Source organism: Pleurodeles waltl, chromosome 8 (genome assembly GCF_031143425.1).
Source record: "Pleurodeles waltl isolate 20211129_DDA chromosome 8, aPleWal1.hap1.20221129, whole genome shotgun sequence".
Classification (NCBI taxonomy): Eukaryota; Metazoa; Chordata; class Amphibia; order Caudata; family Salamandridae; genus Pleurodeles; species Pleurodeles waltl.
This window is the reverse complement of record NC_090447.1, coordinates 879,789,566-879,809,260: the sequence shown is the minus strand read 5'-3', so window position 1 is coordinate 879,809,260 and position 19,695 is coordinate 879,789,566. Positions and strand designations below refer to the sequence as shown.

At 45.7% G+C, this 19,695-nt stretch overlaps 1 protein-coding gene across 8 annotated transcripts in view; it reads right to left on the bottom strand.

Moving 5' to 3' along the window:
- Positions 1-19,695, bottom strand: part of DOCK9 (dedicator of cytokinesis 9) — a 989,328-nt gene that overhangs the window by 35,253 nt on the left and 934,380 nt on the right. The gene's annotated exons all lie outside the window — the stretch shown is intronic.

The window sequence follows — 19,695 nt, the reverse complement described above, 5'->3', positions numbered from 1 at the left end:
CACCCAGAAAGGGCCCCTCCTGCAGGAAATGTGCTTGCACTGGCGGGAACAGGCTGTCAAATATGAGGCACACTGCCCTTGAGTTGAGTGGGGGTCGCGCTGGCTCCAACAAACTCAGGGAAGCGAGGAGCCGACCCAGGCACTGGCTCAACTGCAGAGTCAGACCTTGAATATCAAAACTCCATTGTCTTGTCAGCCGACTGACAAGGTAAAGTCAAAGACCTCTTCGACTTCTATATTTTTTAAAACTTTTTTGGGGCTTATCAGAGGGGCCCAATGACTTAGAGTGCGATGATGATCTTGAACTCCGATCCCAGGTTCTTTGTCTTGATCTGGATTGAGAGCATTGCTTGTCAGGTGGCAAGGAGCTTGAGGGCTCGCACCCTCAGGGCCTTGGGGTGCATGGCGCAGAAATCACCAAAGGTCTTCGCATCATGGTCGTTTTCCAAGCACCAGAGGGAGTCAAGGTGCGGGTCACAGACACCTGCCGATGTTGGGGAACACAGGGCTTGAAGTCGGTCTTGCTAGTGCACATCCCTACCACACCAGGGGAAGAATTCTCAAAAAAGCTTTAACAAAACGTCAAAAAAGCACAGTCAAGAAGTGACTGAAGAGTTAGTGCTCTCTGAATCCGCACTCACTGGGGCAGAAAGGAAAGAAATGATTTCAGCGCATTGGGGTGGTGACTATATAATCACTGCATATGCCACTTCCGGCGTGGACAATGCCATGCAGAGCTCAACAACACCATGTACCAGCGCACAGGGTATGGCTCCAGAAAAGGTAGATGCCCTCAAGGAGGCAATGGTGCAGCTTTTCCAGTCAGGATCCAGTCCGATGACTGGGGATAACTCTATCAGATTCCACAGCTGCCAACTGCAGTTCTAGCACCTATGCTGCCCTACGCACTACTACAGAAAAAGAGGGGGGGGTGACCCACTGGAGAGTCAATCTCTACCACTGGTGAGGAATGGCAACAGGCCCAAATGCAGTCCATCGTCATTAGGGTGAGGAGGCAACCAATTCTGCACCACCATCATCCTAGTCGTGAGGAACATTCTGTAGGTCCTGTACGGCAATTGTGCTGAATGAGGCCTCAAGATGTCGATGATATTGGGGCTGAAACAGAGGCACTTCTAGAGAGTCTCCGAACACCATTGGCTGTACCATAGTAGTCTTGTAGTAAAACACTGTTTGAGCTGCAGATGAAATATGCTCTGGGCTTGAGATAGGTAATGGGTCTACTACAAAGCACATGGCCTTTGACAAAGGAGTGGATTCACAGCCTGGACCCAACAGGGGGAAGGTTGGAGGCCTAACGAGGTAAGTGGCGCCAGGAAGGACCAGACAGTTAAAGTTTCAATGGGGACAACAGCGGATCTATGGAGCCAAAAGAAGCTCCAGGGAGAGTTAGAATCATCTAGAAAAGCTGCACCATTGCCTCACTGAAGGCATCTACTTGCTTTGCTTTACGCATTGGCTTATGCTGTGATCCCTGCACACAGTTACTGGAACAAATGTTTGGAAGTTGGTAAAGAACTTACAACATATGGGAGACAGGCTGAGTTTCCACGACTAACATTGGGACATGCAATTGCTTGAAGAATTTCCGGATAGACTCTGATGTATTGTGGGTGGGGAGGATTCAAAAAGGAGGAAATCTGTAGTTATAAGTATCCATCAGAGTAGAAAATATGGTGCACAGAATGTCTTGTCAGAGATGTCTATCTGTTTTTGCATCCTGAAAGCAGGCAGAGAATAGAAAGCAGATGGTCTGGATACCACACTGGTGGCCTAAACTGTAAGGGATTTCAGGAGCTCAGAGTTCAAATAAGAAAGAACTATTGCTAGAGAGCTGCCTTGTGATTTTTGAGCGCATTTCAACACACCACAGTATCAAAGACTTTTACATACTGGTAAGAAAAGGATCTTAAACCGCCTAACTAAAAGGGTTTGATGTCTTAGTAGGCATCATAATCCAACATAATCCAAGGCATTTCCAGAGGAGAGGTGCAGCACACACCACTTAAAATTTGTGTTACTTTTAAGTTACAGGACATCCGTGTAACATGGGGTGCTGGCAATTTACAGCTGTTTGAACCATCCACTGCCTTAGAGGCACCAATATATCAGTGAGCATTAAATCCTGAGAACTTACTTAGTTCCTTTAAGTCTAACAGTCTGCCTCATGCAGAAATAAATCAATTATGTAAAATGCCTCTTTATCCAATTTTGAACCTAACAGCTGAGCAAATACCCAAAATCAAATAGAAGGAATAAATGCAAACATGCAGAGCATATTACTTTAGGGATCAAATGATACAAGTTAGTAATTCACCAATCTCTAAAAGGCTAACATTCATCAGATGCTTAACTGAGTCTCATTTAGGCTTGGAGGATGTGGTTGAATCCCCGCCATACCTCAGGAGGAATAACTTAGAGCACTGCATAATTATGACCACCAAATATGTTTTTGCAGCACATTTTCATAACCTGCACACCATGGCAGGTATTGAGAAGATCACATTTTTGACAATTAGCCATATGAGAGAGTGCCTTGGTGGTGGTGACAGAGAAAACTGCAAGACCAAATCCACAAATTAAAAAACTGTTGAAGATGGCTTGAACAAAGATCAACAAATTCTTATTTTTCTTAAAACTAAATATGGTGATTGTTTGTAGTTACTATGGTTTGATAAGCCAATATTCTGTCTGAGAAACGGTAACAGATTTAGATACAGAAACTTAGTAATAACAAGGGTATTTATACTTTAATGTCTTTGTAATGAAACAATAAATAGAAAGTTTAGAACAGATTACTGTAAACATAAAATTGATTCAATACTAAACACAACAAATACTTAATTATATAGGCAGTAGACACAGGGATGGTAGATTGCTCATTGCCTCACACATACACAATATGGCGTATTGAAGGTCTGGGTAAGAAGGGTTTCCAATAAGTCTCAAATGGATACAATGTTTAGAACAGTATTGACAGTGTGGTAAAAATGTCTATATTCTGAACAGGTAGATATAATATTTGGATTAACTTGCTAAAATATTGAGCTATAATATCTTAGTAGATCAAAATAAGTGTTTTCAAGTAGCCCAAGATCTCTAAGCGACAGGCTTCAGTTTACAATCCTTTGAAATTATTTGAGATTGAACCTCAGGTTTCAGTATTCAGTAAGAAAACTCTTTGTATAATTTAGAAGGTAGTGACAAACAGGAATTTAATTATTTATTCTGATGATTGAAAAGATTAGTAAGGAAGTAAACACAGGTATCACAAAATAAGTGCTGACATGTTGCTATCAGTTCAATTAAATGAATTTCTTGAAATCGATATACCACAAAATCAATCATAAAACGTTACACATTATAACAGTTAGGTGCCTCAAATTGTACAAGTTGCTGAAAGCGTATAGTAGGTATTATCAGAAGTATAGTAGGTATTATTAGAAGTTCTACTTGGTTTTACTATATTCTAAATACAATTATTACCTAATATGTCTTTATTTAATGTTGTTCTTATGGCAATTAATTTTACAAACTGAATTGTGTTCCTTGTAAAATAGCAGTGTGTAGGAGGATAACCTGGTTTGTAGTGGGTACCTTGGATACTTACACCAGGTCTAGTTATCCCTTATTAGTGAAATGTAGTAGTGTTCTAGCAGCTTAGGCTGATAGAGGTAGGTATAGCAGAGTAGCTTAGGCTTAACTAGGAGACATGCAAAGATCCTGCAATACCACTTATAGTTATACAATACTTATATACAAGTAAAGACAATACTCTGTGTTACCAAAAAAAAGGTAGTTTATTTGGGTGACACAAGGCCAAAAATATCTTAGAGGCAATACTCCTTCTGGAGCTAAGTATTATACACAATATATACACTAGACACCAAAATAAGGTAAGCAATTAGACATAGGATATTGCAAACAATAGGAAATGCTATAGAATGCAATGGGAGAAAATAGATCTAGGGGCAACACAAACCATACACTACGAAAGCGGAATGCGAATCATTAATTCCCCCTTAGACAAATGTAGTGTGTAGAGAATCGCTGGGAGAGTAAGAATACAGTAAAAGTAAGTAAATTACCCCACCCCAGAGCCCAGAAAAGCAGGAGTAAAGTACTGCAAGTTTCCTTAAGACACACTACAAGTCGTGATTAGAGTTATTGCAAGAACCAAGCAAGACTGCAAACAACAAATGGTGGATTCTTGGACCTGAAGACCTGCAAAGGAAGGAGACCAAGTCCAGAAGTCGAAAGAAGTTCCAGGAAGGACAGGAGCCCCTGCCAACCCAGAAGAGGGTGCAAAAGAAGAGTCCCCAGTTGGACGAAGCCTGCAAAAATGCACCCAAGGAAGATGTCAGCGGGTTCCTGAGTCATGCACTGGATGTCCCACGAAGAGAAGTTGGATGCAGGCGAGTTTTGGTGCTGGATTCCTCCAACAAGCCTTGGTTCCGGCAAAGTCGCGTTTTGCGTCAAAGTAGCACTGTCTGGACCCAGGAGGGAAATGGTGGCCTCAACTCTGTGTGAGGAGGAAAAGGGGGCTCTCAGCACTTCAGAGAGCACTCAGAAGATCAGACAGCACCCACGGGAGTCCAAGGACACGGGGACAAAGGAGATGCAAAATCTGGTTGGTGCGGCATTACAAAGGAGGGTCCCACGCCGCCAGAGGTCAACTCAGCGAGTTGAGCGTCGCAGGATAGAGTGCTGGGGACCTGGGCCAGGCTGTGCACAAAGGAATTTAGCAAATAGTGCACCGATGCCTCAGAGGTGAAGAAGGCGCGGTGCACAGGGGTACTGTTGTTCTCGGGGAAGGCAAGGTCTTACCTCCTCCAAATTGGGACAGCAGGACCTCAGGACACTCTGTGTCGATGGGGTCCACCCTCTGCATTTCAAGGAGCATGCTCGTCGCCAGGAGAGGAGTCCAATAGAACAGGTCGTCGACTTAGAAGGTGCCTCCTTGAGCAGTGGAGTGACTCTGTCACTCCACGGGAGATTTCTTCGGTCCTTCTAGTGCAGGGTGAAAACAGAGTCCTCAGAGCGTGCACACCGAGGAAACTGTTGCAGTTGCTGGCTGGAGCTGAAGTTAGAGAGGAAAAGTAGCCCTTCTGATACGTTGTTGCTGTTACAGCGGTTCCTGGAGCAGTCTGCGGGTGATCTGAGGTCAGAGGATGAAGTAGTAGTTGCAGAGGATTCCTGCTGGAAACTTGCAAGTAGAATCTGAAGAGAACTCACAGGAGAGACCCTAAGTAGCCCTGAGAGGGGGATTGGCTACCTTATCAGGCATGGACCTATCAGGAGGGGTCTCTAACGTCACCTGCTGGTACTGGCCTCTCAGAGGCCTTCAGAGGGTCCTCACACCTTGGAAAACAAGATGGCTGAAGTCTAGGACACACTGGAGGAGCTCTGGGCACCACCCCTGGGGTGGTGATGGACAGGGGAATGGTCACTCCCCTTTCCTTTGTCCAGTTTCACGCCAGAACGGGGACCGGGGGTCCCTGAACCAGTGTAGACTGGCTTATGCAAGCAGGGCACCATCTGTGCCCTTCAAAGCATTTCCAGAGGTTGGGGGAGGCTACCCCTCCCCAGCCTGTAAGGATAAGTTACTTACCTGTAAATCCTAGTTCTCTTCCAGGGGTATCCTCATCAATAGTCATAAACATTGAATATTCCCGCACCCGTGCGGGGATGCCGGAGCATATATAAAATACACACATGTTTAAGTATGAAATATACAAGAAAAATATAGTATTTTCTTAGTAGACAATTTTCATACCAGATTTATGTATACATGTGCATAACAGCAATGCAGACTATACTGATAAACAGGCTAAAATGCTTTATTTCTATGGAGTTTTTTTTTCTTTAAAAACACTCTCTTATAACATTACAAGAAAAACTTTTCCAAAGCCCCATAGCTGGGCCCAGGAAAAGAAGCACTAGTAACATCTGTGAAAAAAGAGAAAAAACTACATTGAAAACAATAGAGCATTATTAGCTAATAGGCTGCATGCAGGTTAATACAGCAGAACCACAAAATTTGGCATCGTGCCTTTAAGACCCTGAGCACCTCCAGTATCCCACCATGCCTCAGGGGTGAAGGAGAGGTGACAGTTGGTTCACAGTTAGTTCAGTACTTTTTTACGGTGACCACGCATCCTACATATTAGACAGATGGTCTGTGCTGCACTTCTAGGAGACTTGCGTCTGGGGAGGAGGGTGGGTTGTTTATGACTTTGATGAGGATACCCCTGGAAGAGAACTAGGATTTACAGGTAAGTAACTTATCCTTCTTATCCTCATCAATAGTCATAAACATTGAATAGATTAACAAGCCCATCCCTTATCTCTGCGGACTGTCTAATAGAAGTGCAGGAAAAAGACATACACTATGCAAACAAATTTCTCAGAGACGCCTGTCCAACTTGAGGGTCTGCTCTGGCATCTGGCAGCCTTACAGATTTCAGAGATTGGAACATTATTAAGGAGGGCAGCAGAAGCCGCTTTTCCTCTTGTCGAATGAGCCTTAGGCCTAGCTAATAACTGTTTGTTAGCCAATTGATATGCAGTAACAATACATGAAACTATCCATCTAGATATTGTTTGTTTTGAGGCTGCATCGCCTGCTCTCATATGTCCGTAATTTACAAACAGGTGATGAGATCGTCTAATCAATTTGGTCTTATCCAGGTAGAATTTAAGCACTCTTTTCAAATCCTGGGAGTGCAATGCTTTCTTCGCTGGAGTACCCAGATTAGGGAAAAAAGTTGGTAGTGATATAGTCTGATTGATGTGAAAATCCGACACCACCTTCGGTAAGAATGATGGATGAGTTCTTAGAAATACTCTATTTTCATGGAAAACCGTGTACGGTTCCTTGGAGGACAAAGTCTGAATCTCACTGACCCTCCTCGCTGAAGTAATGGCTACAAGAAAAGCTGTCTTCCACGTAAGGTGTTGTAAAGAAGCTTTGTGGATAGGCTCAAAAGGAGGGCCCATGAGTCTAGATAATACTATGTTCAGTTCCCATGGAGGTGAGGATTTTCGAATGGGTGGAAAAACCTTCTTCAAACCTTCTAAGAAATCCTTGACCACTGGCATAGTAAAGAAAGATTCCTGAGAAGGTGACTTACGATAGGCTGTAATGGCAGATAAATGTACCTTAATAGATGACACTTGCAGACCCGATTTCGCCAGATGGAGCAGGTAAGACAATATGACCTCCTCCTGAGCCAGAATAGGATTCTGACCCTGCTGACGACACCATATGTAGAATCTCTTCCACTTGAACGCTTAAGAGCGCCGCGTGGAAGGCCTTCTGGACTCCTTTAAGATGTTCATGCATTCCTGCGAGAGCCCTAGATGCCCATACTGCAGGAATTCAGGAGCCATGCCGTCAAGCTCAGAGAGGGAAGGTTGGAGTGAAGAATCTTGCTTCCCAGCCTGCAAAGGAGATCCGGTCTGCACCGCAGCCTCTTGTGCGGTTGTTCTGATAGGTTGAGGAGATCCGTGTACCAGAACTGACGAGGCCATTGCGGGGCTATGAGAATCATTCTGGTGTTGGATCTGTAGAGTTTGTTTATCACCGCAGGTATGAGGGGAATCGGTGGAAAGGCATAGAGAAATATCCCTGACCAGTCGATCAACAGGGCATTCCCTCGAGACCCCGGACGGTAGAACCTGGACGCAAAGTCTAGGCATTTCTTGTTTACCTTATCTACGAACAGATCTAACTGAGGCTGACCCCACTGAACGAAGATGTCTTCGTCGTCGTGAAGAACCCAATCGTGGGCATCCTCGAGGGTTCTGCTTAGGAAGTCTGCCTCCACGTTTTGCTGCCCTGGGAGGTGAATTGCTGTAAGAGACATTCCCCTTGCTATGAGCCAATGCCTAATGGCCTGAGATTCCCGAGACAGGGGCCAAGATCTCATCCCTCCTTGCTTGTTCAGATAATACATTGTTGTAGTATTGTCCGTCTGCACCAGGAGAGACTTTCTCTGAATTGATGGAGCAAATGACTTGAGAGCCAGATGAACCGCTCTGAGCTCCAGCCGTTTGATATGGTACGACATCTCTTTGTTGGACCACAAGCCCTGAGCTTGAAGGGATCCCAGATGAGCTCCACAGCCCTGAAGCGATGCATCCGTTACCAGTGTCGGACGGGATTGGCTGATGAAAAGGAACTCCTACTGACAGGTGATGTCTGTGCATCCACCATCGCAATGATTGTCACGCTCCTACCAGAAGAAGCAGTGGCCTGTGTGTTGATTCCAATTTTCCTCCAGAGCCTCTTGAAGAGGCCTCATATGCAATCTGGCGTTCGGGACAATGAAAATGTAAGAGGCCATGGAGCCCAACAGAGATGTCACCTTACGGGCCGTAGGCGCGGGGGAACCCAGAAGGTCTAGACACTTCCTCCTTATTGATAACAGTCGTTCCTCCGAAGGATACACTCTTCCAAGCTCTGTATTCAGTATCGCTCCCAGGTAGTGGAGGGTTTGTGTTGGGATGAGGGTGGACTTTTTTGTAAGTTGACCTGCAGACCTAGAGATCGGAAAACACTGAGCACAATGTCTAGATGGTTTTTCGCCTGTTCCGGAGAGGAGGCTTTCAGTAGCCAGTCGTCTAGGTATGGATAAATGAAGATTTTCTGCTTCCTTAAATGTGCCGCTACCGTTGCTACACACTTGGAGAATGCGCGAGGGGCAGATTTTAGGCCGAAAGGAAGCACCTTGAACTGATAGTGTTGGGAGGCTATCACAAATCGTAGGAATTTCTGATGCTTGGGAATGATCGGGATGTAAAAATACGCATCTTGCAGATCTATGGAGCACATCCAGTCTCCTCGATCCAGTTGAGGGAAGATCTGGTGAAGAGCCAGCATCCTGAACTTTTGCTTCTTTATGTATTTGTTCGACAGCCTCAAGTCTAGAATCGGTCTGAAAACTCCTTCCCGACTCTTCTTTGCTACCAGAAAATAGCGGGAAGTACACCCCCTTTCCTGTTTGTGCGACTGGAACTTTTTCTATTGCCTTTTTCTGTAACAGAGCATGAACCTCTTTGCGTAATAAGCTCATGTGAGAAGGTCTGGATTTGGTTGGTGGCAAGTGAGGAGGAGGCTGCCGGAAAAGAAGAGAGTATCCACTCTCTACAATGTTAAGCACCCATTTGTCTTTTGTTATGCCATGCCACTCGTGAATGAACGCTGTGATACTTCCTCCAACCGGAGTGGTGTGCGGTATTAAGGGAAGTGAATCCTCATTGTTTTGCCGGGGCTTTGGGGGCAGACTGCTGAGGTCCGCTTGTCCCTCGGTCTCTTGTGGCTTTGCGAGACTGGAAGAGGGGACGCCCTTGTTTCTGTTGTGGTCTCTGGGACCAATGAGGGGTTTGAACCCTCTGTTGGAACAGTCGCCTGTCGTAAGCCCTATACTTTCGCCTGAAGTCTTTCCTCCTCTCGAGGCCCACTGCCCTCATGGTGTCAACCTCCGCCTTCATACGCGCCATCTCCTCATCCGTGTGGGTTTCAAATAGCGAGTTTCCGTTAAACGAAAGATTCAAGATACGCTGCTGCTCTTCCTGCTTTAATCCTGTGAGTCTCAGCCAGGAAGATCTTTTCGCACAAAACCCATACGCGTAACCATGTGCTGCCAAGTCTGCACCATCTGCTGCCGCACTGATGATATGATTGGACACCAGACTTCCCTCCTGAAGGATCTCCTGAAAATCTTGCCTGTCCTCTCTAGGCAGCTTTTCTGCAAACCTGCTCAGCGAGTCCCAGAGTGACCGATCATACCTGCCCAGGAGCGCGGAGGTGCTGGAGACCTTCATCATCGATGCCGCCGTGCCACACATCTTCCTCCCCAGAGAGTCCAGGTGTCTACTCTCCTTGTCCGGTGGAACCGTTGAGGATGACGCCACTGAATGTGTCTTACGGGCTGCGGACAATATGACTGAGTCTGGTGGTGGATCAGCCCTGAGAAACAAAGGATCTTGATCAGGGGCCTTGTATTTCTTTAAGATGCTAGCGGGAGCTGAACTGAGGTTTGCTGGTGTTAAAAAAGTCTCCATGGTTGGTTGGAGAAGACCAGGCACAAGCGGTAACAATTTCTTTGAAACCGCCCTGTGTTGCAGGGTTTCGAAGATTACCAACGAGGAGGTTGAAGGTTCCAGGACATCAATATTCAGCTTTTGTGCTCCCCTGAGAAGCACCTCGTTGAAAGTTGTGATGTCGTCCACCGGGGAAACTCTAGCTGGAGGAGAATCCGTCAGAGTCGGGGAGTACCCTCTTACTGAAGACCCCTACGATGTGGACCAAGAAGGAGACCTTCTGTGACAGCGCGATCTTGATCTTGATCTTCTCTGGGAGCGTGACCTGCTCCTAGATCTTGTTGTAGTGCGTCGAGGCCTAGTAGCAGACTGGCGAGACGTAGAACGAGCCCATTCTGAATGTGCCATTGGCAATGGTGTCCTCGGGAGAGAAGCCGATGGTGAATACATTCGTGAGTATTGAGAGTCTGGAGAAGCAGGCGTTTTGTTAAGACTCTCCAACCACCTTGGCGATAGGTTTATGGGCGAGATGTGCCCAGACGATGCGGCTCTCGACCGCCTAGACGATCCACTCCTAATGGAGACCACTGGACTTGTTGAAGTGACGTACTTGTCAGCCGGTGGTTGCTGACGCTCTTCCCCTTGCGAGATAGGCAGCACCTGCCTCGACGTCAAAAGGTGTACTGACGTCGAAGGAAGTACCATAGACTGCTCAGGTCTCGATGTCGAGCGCCTCGACGGTGACCGGTGGTTCCTTGAATGTGATCTGCTCGACGTCATATGCTTCGCCGTCGAGTGATGGGCCGCTGACAACGGAAGTCTCTGCTCTCGCCGTTGAGGCGATCTCGATGTCGTCTTCCGTGCCGTTGAGGGATGTGGGGCCTTCGAAGGCGTATGAGCACAGCGGTGCTGGTTCGACGTCGATCGTGGGTTGCCGTCGACGGAGATCTGCCCTTATGGTGGCTATGCACCTTCGATGTCATATCCATCGATGTCTGTCGGGTCGCAGTTGATGGCGATCTGTGAAGATGCGACGGTGGCAGTGATGACGTCGGCGGGGAACAGACAGACACCTTCTTACCAGCTGACATCGATCTAGCCTGTCTCTCCTGAGAATGGCTTGTTGACTGCCTGGGAAGTGAAGAGGACGACGTTTTTTGCCTCTCATGAAGACCATGAAGCCTGATTTTCTCTCTGTATTTCAGAGTCCTTTTTGACATGTTCATGCAGTGCCTGCATGTGTCAGGCAAACACACAATACAGAGAGAGTGTGGATCAGACTGGGCCTTCTTCTTCCCACAGGAAGGGCACTTCACAAAAAGAGAAGGCATTTTCCAGTCAGGAAAAAATCCCCTCACTCAGACAAAGGTGAAAAACGTCGAGTGAAGGAGAAAAACACTGTTTTTGAATATTTTTCTGTGAAAAAAAAATCAGAAAAATTGAGAGCTCAATGCTCCAGGATCCTCTCAGAAGAAGCCGGAAAAAAGAGCTGACCTAACTGTGAACCAACTGTCACCTCTCCTTCACCCCTGAGGCATGGTGGGATACTGGAGGTGCTCAGGGTCTTAAAGGCATGGTGCCAAGTTTTGTGGTTCTGCTGTATTAACCTGCATGCAGCCTACTAGCTAATAATGCTCTATTGTTTTCAATGTAGTTTTTTCTCTATTTTCACAGATGTTGCTAGTGCTTCTTTTCCTGGGCCCAGCTATGGGGCTTTGGAAAATGTTTTCTTGTAATGTTATAAGAGAGTGTTTAAAAAAAAAAAAAGAAATCCATAGAAATAAAGTAGTCTGTTTATCAGTATAGTCTGCATTGCTGTTATGCACATGTATAAATGAATCTGGTATGAAAATTGTCTACTAAGAAAATACTATATTTTTCTTGTATATTTCATACTTATACATGTGTGTATTTTATATATGCTCCGGGATCCCCGCACGGGGGCGGGAATATTCAATGTTTATGACTATTGATGAGGATCCCCTGGAAGAGAACACCTATTTCCAAAGGGAGAGGGTGTAACACCCTGCTCCCAAAGGAAATGCTTTGTTTTGCCTTCCTGAGACTGAGCTGCTCAGACCCTAGGAGGGCAGATCCCTGTCTGTGAGGTGGCAGCAGCTGTAGCTGCATTGCAAGCCTCAGAGAGCTGGTTTGGCACTACTGGGGGTCCATGGTAGAGCCCACCGGATGCATTGCATGGAATTGGCTCCCCAATATCAGGTTTGGAATGGGGGGACAATTCCATGATCACAGACACCTTACATGGCCATATTCGGAGTTACCATTGTGAAGCTACATATAGGTATTGACCTATACGTAGTGCACCCGTGTAATGGCGTCCCCGCACTCGGAAAGTCCCAGGAATTGGCCATGAACTATGTGGGGCACCTTTGCTAGTGCAAGGATGCCCTCACACTTAGTAACTTTGCACCTAGCCTTCATTAAATGGAGGTTAGACATATAGGTGACTTATAAGTTACTTAAGTGCAGTGAAAATGGGTGTAAAATAATGTGTGCACTATTTCACGCAGGCTGCAGTGGCAGTCATGTGAAAGGGTTTGTCTGGGCTCCTTATGGGTGGCAAAAGAAATGCTGCAGCCCATAAGGATCTCCTGAAAACCCAGTGCCCTGGGTACCTAGGTACCATATACTAGGGACTTATAAGGGGGGGTCCAGTGTGCCAACTGAAATTGGTAAATGAAGTCACTAGCCTATAGTGACAAATTTAAAAGCAGAGAGAGCATAAGCACTGAGGTTCTGGTTAGCAGAGCCTCAGTGACACAGTTAAACACTACTGACAACACACACATTAGGCCGCAAACTATGAGCACTGGGGTCCCGGCTAGCAGGATCCCAGTGAGACAGGCAAAACACACTGACATATAGGTTTTTATCTATGAGCATGGTGGCCTGGCTAGCAGGATCCCAGTGACACTGTAAAAACACACTGACACACACTCACAAACAGGTTAAAAGTGGGGGTAACCTTGCTAGAAAGAGGTTACCTTTGCACACAGTATCCAGCAAGGAAACTGGTGAACTCGAACAACATTTAAAAAGGCTCAGGAGACAAACTACTGTAGAACACACTGCAATAGGTACATAAGGACAACACCAATATCAGCTTCACTGTGCTTCTCCTACATTTTTTTAGATTACCGAAACCTTGCTTTGACTAACTGAAAGAGATGTCACTATAGTTCAAAAGGTAAAGCCAATACTTGCAATGTGACTTTACCCTACCAGATAAAACTATAATACTGAGCTCTGAAGTTAGAAAAGGTACATGGAAAACCATTTATGAGGAAACACAAGAAAAATATTAGTAGAGTAGCAGTTAATCTACAGAATTGAAAATTTTATCAGATAAAGCTAAATTATCAATGGTCCTTAGGTCACGCAGGTGCATGCAACAGGGAAGATGTAAGAGCAGTAAACCTGAAATAACCTGTCATGACTGTAAGAACAGTATACTAAAGAGAGACCACCTCCTTGCTGGTTCAAGTTTTGTTTAGCAGAAAACATAGGACATATTGAATAATCTTTGGTTGCGATAGGAAGATAACAAATAAACAAGTTACTTACCTTCAGCGATGATCTTTCTGGTGGATACTCTAAAACCACATTCATCAGCTTGTAAATATTCCACAGGTGTCAGACTGGATCCGGAAACTTTCGTCATCTTGAGCACCAGTGGGTGGTTTAATGTGCCTCTGCACAGATGTTGTTCCACTCCAAAAGAGATAAGGGGAGCCGCCCATGAGCTCGGACGTCAGCTAAGCTCTGATGTCAGCTGCTTTCCGGGCTGTCCGAACCTGCTGATGGAGAGCACAACAGCAGAATGGCATGACCATTGTGCATATCTCTAAACTGAGACCTTTAAAATTGTAAAACAGCCCACAGAATGTGGCGATGGGAGGGTTGGTGAGGAATCTGTGGTGAGATAAGAGCATACACTAGAAAGATTGTTACCAAAGGCATGCAACTTACTTCTGTGATGGTTAATTCTAACTGCAGATTCTTCACCTTGTGAATTAATACTACAGTAGTATCTTCTCAAATGTTGGTTTATGAAGTGAGAAGACTAAAAAGCCCTGCAGGACCACACAAGCAACATGCCCACCTTGAGGGACACGGCCGTCAAGGCAGTATTGCTTTATGACTGTATGTACAGATGCCCACATCGTCTGACAAATGTCCAGGATAGGCTCCTAATGGGCCAACACAGTGATTGCAACTTTGGCCCTGGTGGAACGAACTGCAAGCCTTCTGGGGGCTGCTTATTCGCTAGTGCACTGCAGATCTTTATGCAGAGATCAGTCTGTTTTTGCCTCACTTGCCATTCTTTGCTCTGGCAAACCCTACAAAACGCTGAATGTCCACTTGATGCTCTGTGAGCAATCAACATAAAAACGTAATGCCCCTTAGGGTCCAATCATTGGAGTCTCTGTTCCTCCTTAGAATGATGAGGTGGGGTAAAGAAATCCAGAAGAGTGATAACCTCCTGGACACAAAATGGCATGACCACTTTCATTAGAAAAGTTCCATAACACCCACTCATTTGGGAAAAAAACATTGCATAAAGGGAGTTAACAGAAAGCAACTGTAGCTCACTTGCACATCTAGCGGATCCTATGGTGATGATATGGTCTGTTGCTAACCTTAGAAATCTCAAGAGTTAACTGTGAAGTAGCTCAGACTGGGGCACATCAGAAAAGTGAGGACTAAGTTCTACTGGGTCATTGCAAAGGGTTTTGGCAGCAAAAAATGTTGCAAACCACTGAAACATCTCAGCACAGCATGTGATATAAATAATGAAGTCTGAACTGTAAAAAGAAAAGCTGAAAGAGCAGGTAAGTAGCCCTTAACAGTGTCCAGAACATGTACTTGGTAGGCCCGGGATGGAACAAACAAAATACATCAGACAACTTTGCTTGTAATGGGGCAGTTTGTCGAGTGATCAAAAGGCCATAAATTTGTCCAATGACAGACATACACTGATTTTGTGGAAGGACATCTAACTGTCAACATAACATCAATCACCTCCGTGGAAGGTTGATGGGGGTCAACTGCTGCCACTAATTCACCAAGCAGGGAGATGCAAATTGTATCCTGCTTTGCTGCTGCGACAGAATATCTCTCGAAGAGGCAGCTTGATAAGAGGACAGATGCTCATGCCCAGGAATTCTGGGTGTCACACACTCCTGGGCCCAATTCAGTGCCACTAGGATGACTTGGACACAGTTGTTTCTGATCTTCTTCAGAAGATGAGGCAGGAGAGGCAGTACTTGGAAGGTATAAAGGAATCCCGACTGAAGGCATCTGTGAGCAAGAGCTGCTTTGGGAGCTCCAACATGTAAAAGTGCTAATATTGTGCTTCCCAGTAGGGGCGCAAAGATCGAGCGATGATTTTCCCATTGCTGGATGATGCAGTGAGCCACCTCTGGAAGCAGTTGCCATTTGTTGTCTGCTGAGTTTGTTTGTCATGGTGTATTAAGATCCTGCCAAGTGGTTCCCCACCAGAGAAATTCCCTGCTAGTTCAGCCACTTCCAGAGATGCAGAGCTTTCTGTCACATGGCCCAAGACCCCATATCGCCCTGCTTGTTTCAATACCACATGGCGATAGTGTTGTTAGTGGGCAACTGCACAAGCGTTTCTCTGATAGTGGGCAGGAAGGCATTCAGCACCAAGCAAATTACCCTTGACTCCAACAAATTGAAGTGGAGTCAAGCTGCCACAGGAGACCATAGGCATCCGACCTTCATCTCTCCCCCAGTCAGCAGGGATGCATCTGTGACCACCATCAGCCCTGGGTGGGGTAAGGAGAAGGGCCTGCCTCTGACCCAGTTGGGGACTAGTAGCCACCACTGAAGATCTTTTGCAGTCTCCTCTGAAATCTGGATACAATGCTACAGATTCTGCTGGTGCTGTGCCCTCTTTGAGGTCCCACTACAGAGCCTACATGTGCCACTTGGCATGTTTGGCCGGCAGGGTGCAGGAGGCCAACTACCCCAGGAGCCTCAAATGTATCTGCACTGAGATCCAGGACTGAGGGTGAAACATCAACATCATAGCTTGAAAGTCCTGGACTTTGGGGGAAAGGCACAAAACTATACCGTATCCAGAATAGCTCAGATGAACGGGAGCACCTGCAAAGGAGTCAGATGTGATTTCAGCATGTTTATTGTGAACCCCAACAATCTTAAGAGGTTTGCTGTCATCTGGGGTGGTTGACGACTGACTGTGGAGATCCTGCCTTCAACAGCCAGTTGTCAAGTTAGGGGAAGACTAGTACGCCTGAACTATAAAGGTGTGTTGTGACCACCGCCATCACTTTTGTGAACAAAAGGGAGCACTTTGAACTGAAAATGCTGATGGACCACCATAAACTACAGGGAGTGTTGTTCAGCCTCCAGTACGGGGATATCAGAATAGGCGTCCTGCAGTTCCAATAGCACCATCCAATCTCCAGGGTCTAGAGCAGGCAGAACCTGAGCATCTTGAATTTGTCATTTGCCAGGAATGCATTGAGAGGGGCAAAGATCCAAAATAGGACGAAGGCTTCGGTCCTTTTTCGGCACAATCAAATAGCGGCAGTAACACTTAGTTGCTACTGCAGAGACTTTAACCCTATCCATGGCCCCTTTGGCTAAAAGGGCCTGCACTTTCACAAGCAAGAAGGACAGATGGCCCTCAGTCAGCTGTCCTGATGCTGTTGGAAGGTGCAGCAGGGAGGAAAGAAAAGGAAGGGCGTACCCCACTGGACAAATTGGAGAACCCACTTGTCTGAAGTGAAGGCTTCCCACCCTTAGAGTAAATATTAGATCCTGCATCCAGCAAGGTGGTGTGTGCCACAAGGACACACCACTGTTGCAGCTGCTTGTGGGGACAGGAGACTGAGCTGCATGTTATTCACAATGTCTTGAGCATTGTCTCTGAGAACTGCAGCCCCAGCCATGAAAAAGTTGAAAATTGTACTGTGCTGGTGGATGGGTATGGGTTTGGCAAAAAATAAAACCAAGACTATAGCCATTAAAAGTGCTAAATTGCTGGTGGCACTGTCTTGTAGATGCAGAAAGGCCCAAGGAACGTGCTGTGCATCTACTTTCCTTAAACTCTTACAAGCCCAAGTCTGCAGCAAAAGGTAAGAGCTGTCAAACGGCATGTCCATTAAGAATGCTGGACATTCCTGAAGAAGCCTGTCAGCCTCATACATGTGTGGTGTATAAGAACAACACTAGTGCCTGTGGCTCGATTTAAGTAGTCCAAGCCAGTATGCATGACAAACTTTGCAGCATCACAACAGCCTTGAATGGCCTAGGAAAAGGATGTCTTACTAGCTGGTATAACTTGTGCTACTGTATCCCAAACAACATGAAAGTAGTGGCCTAAAAGGATGCTGGCATTTACTGACCTCAGAACAAGACTAGTAGAGGAGATGCTCAGTTTTCCAAATGTTTTTATTTGTTTACACTCAAGATCAGGCAGAGTAGAGAGAAAAGCACAGGCATTTGTTTTGCTTGCAGATTTCTGTATCACCAAGTGCCGTGCTGTTGGGTGTTGAATAAGAAAGGCTGGGACTCCTGGTGCAGGATGATAGCAACGAGCGACCTGCCTGTTAACAAGCAGAGATGAACATGATTTTGACCATGAGTCCAAAGGGTACTTGTAAGAGTTTCATCAAAAGGCAACAGAGGCCCGTAAACACATTAGTCTCCACTTTCTTATTGGGGAGCTCGAAGTCTAGCAATTCTGTCACCCCTTGCATAAGTGCAAAGGAGGTGCTTTCTTCCACAGCAGGAACAGGTGGAGGCACAAGGCAAGTATCAAGACCAGTGGCATCTTGAAGTTCTTCATATCAATTTCCCTCATCATATCTGGGAACACAGTCACCCCCCTCATCGTAATTGTCAATATCAAAAGAAGGCCAAAAAGATTGTTTAACGTTTAGTCCCTACAACATAGTAAGGGCTAGGTTTGGAATCTGAAGGATTGCCTAGTGGCTGGTGAGAGATCTCTGTCAAGGTCGTGGTGGATTCTGCTCTGAGTCGGATGGCATGATGGGCTGCACATCCTCCTCCGGCAAAGGCACTGATGTGAAGGGGACTGGAGTAGGAGACGGGGCAAGGACCTAAGTCAATATCAGAGTCGGTGTGGGACTCGATATGGGTTTAAGAGGCACAGACAGTGCCAAGTCCGGACCCGCCTGCAGAAATCATACTATAGGACCCTGTGGATCCCTGGGGCCCAAAGGTGCATCAGAGGAAGCTAGTAAAGAGCTGAAAATGCACAGCATGGCCTCTATAAAGGCCTCCATTTGTTGCATTGTCACTAACGGACCAGGGAATTAAGGGTGTATCTGGACCAGACTTGGACTCGGCTCTGATGAAGAAACGGAGTAAGACAAGGGGGCATGATGATGCCCTAACACCCCCTCTGGAGTCTGAGAGGCAGGAATAGACTGAGTCCTGCTGCAGATTTCTTACTCCTTTCCTTGGACTTACCCTAAGACTTTGATCGCAACAATGATCTGCCATGGGAACAACTACGGGAATAGGACCTTCCTTCAGACTTCAGCCAGTCATGACGAGGAGTCTTCTTGTGTTTGGCAACATAAAGTTTGGCCTCATAGTCCCGTATGGCCTTCAGGTTCATCTGGGCACAGTTGTCACAGTCCCTGGAGTTGCACTTTGACCCCAGGCACCAAAAGCATACTTTATGACGGTCTGTCACAGACATCTGTTTGTGACAGTCCCCACAAAGTTTAAACTTTGTCGTCTTAAGGGGTGACATTTTCCCCTAAACACTGAATAATCTTTAAAGAACATCTGTGGTCTAAGGACCAGGGAGAAACTCAGGATTTGCATCTGAAGGCGCGGAAAGAAAGGGACAGACGTCAGTGTGCATGGGTGGTGTTTATATGCAGCTCTACTTGCCACTTCCATAGCAGAACAGTATTCCTGTGGAGTGGCAAGCCACCAACTACCAGCACCCAGGAGTACTGCTTGGAAGTTTCCACATCCAATCTGATTTCTAGGGAACATTCACATTCAACAATCTGAGGTCCGAAGTATTCATCAGAATTAACATTACGAAGAGACTACAGCAACTTAAAGAACATACCAATACAGATCCTCTTCCCCTACAAAGACGTCCCCCTAAACATTCTGTAAAAGTCAGATAAGACTTAGACCCACTGCATTTGATTACTTCTGATGTAATTGATGTATCAAGGTAATATCTATTATTAAAAGATTAATCCATTTAAGTATAATCCTCACTAAAACAGATCACAGCGGCATCAAGCTAATAATTTTTTGAACATGTTCAATTGTCATATTGTGTCCTTACTTAACGTTTCTTCTACCTTATATATTCTTATATATATATTTCAGATTTATAGTTAAACTTATCTCCCTCTCACAGCGACATGTTTCAGAGCTTCATTTATAGCCTAGTTAAAACACATTAAATCAGGAATGGACACCTTTGTTTGACAAGGGCTGGAACAGTAGCAGAACTTTATGATCGCAACATGGGAAATCTGTAGAATGACCTTAAATGGTTATTATGGGGCTATCCGTGATACCTTTTATTAACTACAGTATCACACTGAACCTAATTCT